Source organism: Callithrix jacchus, chromosome 9 (assembly GCF_049354715.1).
Source record: "Callithrix jacchus isolate 240 chromosome 9, calJac240_pri, whole genome shotgun sequence".
Taxonomy (NCBI): Eukaryota; Metazoa; Chordata; class Mammalia; order Primates; family Cebidae; genus Callithrix; species Callithrix jacchus.
Window position 1 is genome coordinate 50897584 of NC_133510.1, and position 6468 is coordinate 50904051.

The window sequence follows — 6468 nt, forward strand, 5'->3', positions numbered from 1 at the left end:
AAGGTGGTATTTCAGCAAGGACTTGAAAGAGTTGAAAGAGCTGACTATCTATACAGAAAAGCATTTTACACAGACAGAACCGCCATGTGCAAAGGCTCTGAAACACAGGCCGGCCCCGTGGGTTTGAGAAGCAGTGAGGAGACTGTTTTGCTGAAGTAGGTGAGCCAGGGGGAGAAGTGCGACCAGAGGCTGGGGGTGGGGTGGGAGGGGTAAGGAGCATGGGCAAGATAGGATAGGTCCTTAGGCTGCAGAAAGGACATTGGCTTTTACTCTGCATTGCAGGGGATCCTTAAGGGAGAAGTGGAATTGCCGGTGCCTGGCAAGTTCAGTCTCAAGTTCATTGCTCAGCCTGAGCAGAGTCTAGCACATGCTCATGTTGACTGCTTCAGGGACACAGGTCGAAGAGCTGAAGCAACAATTAATATGTTTTGACAGAAAAGATACATCTATTTCTAGAGATCTCACAATTGTGACTTCTAAACATCGCCTTAGTTCTTGATGTTATTACTGTGCACCTTCTTGCTGATGTACTTAGAAAATGAGAGGGAAGGGTTATTTTGATGTCACCTGTGCTTTGATAAAACTTGAGAGAATTTGTGCACTGTGCGTTCTTTCCTTCTTTTTCTTTTGCTGGACTAAGAGTGAAGATGAGAACAGCAGATAATCTATTTTCTGTCACCTTTGGTGGGGGCGATGATGGGCAGTCTGCTTCTGGCTTATTTTTGCAATACAGTTAGGGTACCACATTCTTTGCAGATTACGTAGATGATGTACTTTTTATTGCCAGAGAATGAGTGGCCAATATATATTATGCCAGTTTGTCAAATCTGAAAATGCTAAAATAACCCCAAACCAACAAAGCTATGAAGAGTATTATTGCATAACAGTTATTGGAGCATACAAAATGTTCCCCAAAGGTAGGTGTATTCTCATACTGCCCATAAGAATATTTTGGAATTGTGCATATGTAATGTTTATTTTTTAATCCATAGGAAAGATGGTACTATGGGAATGTCACTGGGTTTGTTGTTCAAAGACAGGTCAAAGCCCAGGTTTGCTACTTCCTGGCTTTGTGCCTTCAGGCAGGTCACATAACCTCCATCGGTATCAGCTTTCCCACCTGCAAACTGGAGAAAACAAGACCCCCACTACTTCTTACAGCAGCATTGGGAAGGCCAAGTAAAGAGGTGGCTTTGGGAAGTACTACATAAAATTAGATATTGTTATAATATAAACACAAGAGCTTTAAAATACCATAAACATTTAAGTTTTACTATTCCTTAGGTATGTCCTATTTCCATTCTTCCATTTTTCTTAGGTTACTGTCCCATCTCTTATTTTCTATAGTGTCTACCACAGCCTCAGATATTCCTTGGGAATGGCTCTAGTGTGGTGGGAGGCTGCACAGACAGTGAGAAACACGTGGGCTTTGGAGTTCCACGAACATGAATTGGAATAATCTGCCGCTTTTGAGCTGTGTGCCATTGGGCATGTGATGAGACCTCCCTGCAGCTTAGATTCTTCCTCTAAAATGAAGCAATGCCAGCTGCTTTAAGAATTAACAACATTCTCAAATGTAGTAGGAAATCTTTGGTTATGCCTGTATTTTAGGAAATAAAAATCTGCCCCCCGCACCCCAGCCAACTGCCTGTGGAATATTAAGTTGTCACTCATGACATTCAAGGTGTCTTTTAATTCCACTAATTTCTGGTTCAACAAACAAGTGACTAGGTCATGATTTCACCTCTTAAAACGGCATTTAAATGGATCTAAGTATGTTTTAAAAGCTGGTTGGGGTATGAGTCTCTGCATCTTAAGCATGTTTTTCTAGAGCTGCTAAAAAGCTTACGTTTACAACAAATTTGAAAAAATATTCTGGATTATAGAAGAAGGGAAGTGCCAGATAAGACTTGGTACAGATATGACTCAGATGTGGCTTCTTTCTCTACTGCTGCATCTGTGGTGGGGCTCTTTCTTTGTTTCTTTCTTTCTTTCTTTCTTTCTTTCTTCTTTCTTTCTTTCTTCTTTCTTTCTTTCCCTTCCTTCCTTCCTTTATTTTCTTTCTCTTTCTTTCTTTCTTTCTTCTTTCTTTCTTTCCCTTCCTTCCTTCCTTTCTTTTTCTTTCTTTCTCTTTCTTTCTTTCATTCTTTCTTCCTTTCTTTCTTTTCTTGCTTGCTTTCCTGCTCTTTCCTTCCTTCTTCCCTCCCTCCCTCCTTCCCTTCCTCCCTTCCTGCTCTCCTCCTCCTTTTTTAACAGTTGAGGTGAAATTCACATAACATAAAATTAACCATTTAAAGGTGAACAATTCATTGGTATTTAGTATGTTCATAATGTCGTGCAACCATCATCTCTATCTAGTTTTGAAATATTTTCATTACCCTCAAAGAAAACCCCATATCCATTAAGCAGTTACTCTCCACTCTTCCCCCCACATGGACAACCATCTTTCTGTTTTCTGTCCCTGTGTACTCGGTTATTCTGGATATTTCATATAGGTGGAATCACACAATATGTGACCCGTTGAAGCTAGTGCTCTTCACTTAGCATACTGTTTCCCAGATTTATCCAGGTTATAGCCTGTCTCAGTACTTGATTAAAAAAAAGTTGAATAATCTTCCATTGTATATATATACCACAGCTGGTTTATCCATCCATTCATTAAAAGATGTTTGAGTACTATTTTCTTCTTAAAGAATGTAAGTCAAATGATAGAACTCCTCTACTCAAAATTTCCATATAACACAGAGTAGAAGCTGAAGTCCTATCAATAGCCTAAAAGTCTCTGCATGATCTCCATCCATTTCTCCCCTGACCTGACATCCTCCCATTCCCCTCCCTGCCTCCAGAATGCCCACACAACCTTTCTAGCTACAGTGAACCTGCTAAGCATGCTGTTTCCCTAAGCCTGTTGCAGTGGCAGTTGCTTTTGGCTGAAACAGGTACCTCCATTGCTCACTCCCTTACTCCATTCGTGATGTTGCTTCATTGTTCCCTTTGCATTGAGGCCTTGTATGAGCATCCTATTTACAATCGTCTCCTATCTCAGCACCTCCACTCCTCTTACTCTACTCTATGTTTTTCAAATCGTCTATTATTTTCCAACTGTCTATAATGTACTTGTAAGGCATATAACTTACATACATTATGTTTATTTATTGTCTGCCTCTTCCTCCCCCTACCTCCACTAGAATGTTTTATGAAATTAAGAATTTTGTGTGTTTTGTTTATTAATGCATCCTCGGCCCTAGTTCAGCCTGGAAGGTAATGAATACTCAATACGTATTTGATGAATGGTTCTGTTGATGACACGTGCAAACCTGCGGAGTACGAGTCACCTAGCCGAGGGCCACACAGACCAAGGCTCTCAGGGAATGTTCATGTGCTTCTCCCCTTCATACTCCTCCACTTATCCAGCTTCCGTGTCTCCTTTCCTTCCTCTCCAGTCCATTGACAACACTCCTCATTCCTTCTCTAACCTCTTCTCATCATGATGGTAAACAGGTTTATCATCCTGTTGATTACCAGGTTTACCATTGTCCAATGTAGTGGGGCCTAGCTTTTCTGGAGAGACGAAAGCACATTATCATTGCATCAAACATATTTATATATCTATCTATAACGGTTTCCTTTTTTGAGATGGAATTTCGCTCGTTACCCAGGCGGGAGTGCAATGGCGCGATCTCGGCTCACCGCAACCTCCGCCTCCTGGGTTCAGGCAATTCTCCCCCGCTCAGCCACCTGAGTAGCTGGGATTACAGGCACGCGCCACCATGCCCAGCTAATTTTTTGTATTTTTAATAGAGACGGCTTTCAACACGTTGAGCAGGATGGTCTCGATCTCTTGACCTCGTGATCCACCCGCCTCGGCCTCCCAAAGTGCTGGGATTACAGGCATGAGCCACCGCGCCCGGCCCTGTAACGGTTTCTTATCTATCCTCTGGCTTTATTCTGGAAAGAATATGTTGAATTTCAGTTTTTGAAGTATGATTATAGAAAAATAGAGTTTAATGTACTTCTTATGCACAACTGCACTGATTTTAGAATTTAGGATCCTAAGAAATTAGGCCAATCACTGAGATCATTAAATAACATATTTCAACCAATGTAAGATGCAGTACATTGGAAATTGCACCACTACTTTGTTTACCACTATAAAGGAAAAAGTGCTACTGATTACGATGCAATTCTTTCTGAAGATTTAACACTTGATTTTCGCTTTTCAAGTAAATATGTAATTTTCGTCATTTCTCCAAAAACAAATATTTACTTTTCTAATATCAAATTTGTGCCCCACTGCTATTCTGTGTCTTTCTATGAACATATTAACATTTGCTTTAATGCAGAATCATAATTTTTCTAAAGATCTTTTAAGTAGCAATTAAACACCTGTTTTAACAACCAGGCACGTAATTCAAGTGAAGTGATGTCATCATTAGTGGTTGTGATCAAGTTCAGAACTGCACAGGCAGGGATAACTAACAGGCAGTGGATTAAAATGTACACTGTCATTTAAGAGACATTAAAATCTAAAAAAAAAAATGTGTTTCAGTGTCAATTAAGTAAGTCAGTAATTTAGGAATCCACGTAGTTGTTTTCTCCCCATAGAAGAAAGCAGATAAAAAGCAGTGTCACTGAAGACTTGAAGTGAGCTGTGATTCTTCACAGGAGTTGGTGAGCTGATTTTGCTCAGGGGCTATGCTGGGCCATCAGAAAGAGCAGCTGGCATTCTTTTGGGTGGGAGAGGGCTTAAATTTTTAAGGAAAATGACCCCCAGGCTGTCATTTGGAAATCGGGGCAGATCAATTGTTTGAATGTTCTCCTGTACATCACACAAGAGTGGCCTCCCTAAAATATCCACTTAATGGGCCAAGTTCACCCTCTGAATGTGTGTGGGATTAATTAAATTTCTCGTGCCTATGTATTTTTCGGACCTATTGTCAGAGTGTTGCGTTTCCTTCACTTTTCTCACTTTCTTCAGCCATTTCTGAAAGCTCCTGAAGGCTCATGATGAACTTTACCATTATTCAGAGTATTACACACTCATTTATTATTCCATAAATAATAAATCAGTAGCCACCACTTCCAGAGTGCCTCGACGACTGTCATTGTGCTAGACATTCTATTTATATTACTGTATTGTAATATACTGTATTGCTCATGACAACCCTCTGAAGTATTGTAATTGCTCCATTTTAATGAAGACAAAAATGGAAGCTTAGAGAGGACTAATAACGTCTTCAAGACTATACAGAATCAGAGTGAATCAGTTTTGAAACCCAATCTCTTTGTAATTAATAGCAACTTTTTTACTTTCTGTATAAGATACTCATGAAAGTGATAAAATAAATATACATTCAGTGAAGCAGAGAATATCTTTTACAGTGGGGCTTTTAGAATATTATGCATTTATTCTAATGGCTCTTCTGTTATTTAGGACTCTTTGGGGACTCCTCTTTGGAACTCTGTTCAGGACTCATGTTTTGAACATACTTTTTAATGGGCACTATTTATCCTTTGAGGTCATATTTTTGTGCTTATCCAAGGACCCTAATGAGGCAGGTTTGCTGACTAAGATGGAGAATGACTGTGATCCAATGGGTGATATGGTAATTTTCATAAAGAAATGGCCACAGTTTCCTTGAGTTGGCTGTAAACCAAAGCAGAGGCATTCTAGGAATATATTCGGATTTTCCTTGTGTGATGATGATTTGAAGGATGTAAGATACTTATGGAAATGCAACTACTAGATGTTAAAAAACAGCCAGAACCCACATCAACTTAATTTATCAACATTAGCCACAGGTTTTGTTGGTACACACCAGGGATCTCCAATTGGCTGTTCAAGGCAGGATATGGCTCTGGGAAGTATTTTGTGTCATCCTTTCACTGCACCCCCAGAGTGTGTTAACAGGTTATGTAATTAGGCAGATTTTAGGATTGGTGGCAATATACACGTTAGCCACAATTGTCCTGTATCTGCCCACCCAGTGTGTTTGTATTAATCCCACTCCCTCTAAGGGCATTTGAGCTTTTGATCCCTCCATCTTCATACCATTTATTTCCAAAGGAACTTTGAATACTAGGCATTCCTCTGCTAAAAAAAAAAAAAAAAAAATCTCTTTGTGTATTTCATGTCCTAGTTCAAAAACCCTTTCAGCCACTCCCAACTGAAACTGCTTCTTTCTTTTTCTGAATTTCATAAAATTTCTGTGAACTTCACTTGGCACTCCCAAACAGCTGACTTCTGTTACAGTTTTTTTTGTGAATAGTCCTCCTCTCAATTGACAGGGTGTGTCTCTACCAGCAATCTTGCTCTTGGGGAAATGGGGCTTGGGTTTTTCCAAGAGATCCATTCACTTTTTGAAACAGCAGAAAACAGTCCAAGCATTTTTCTTATTTCCCCGTTTTCTTCTTGTTTTTTTGACAGGCCTGCTTGCTTTGATTTGGAATCTAGTCTTGGGTTCTGAT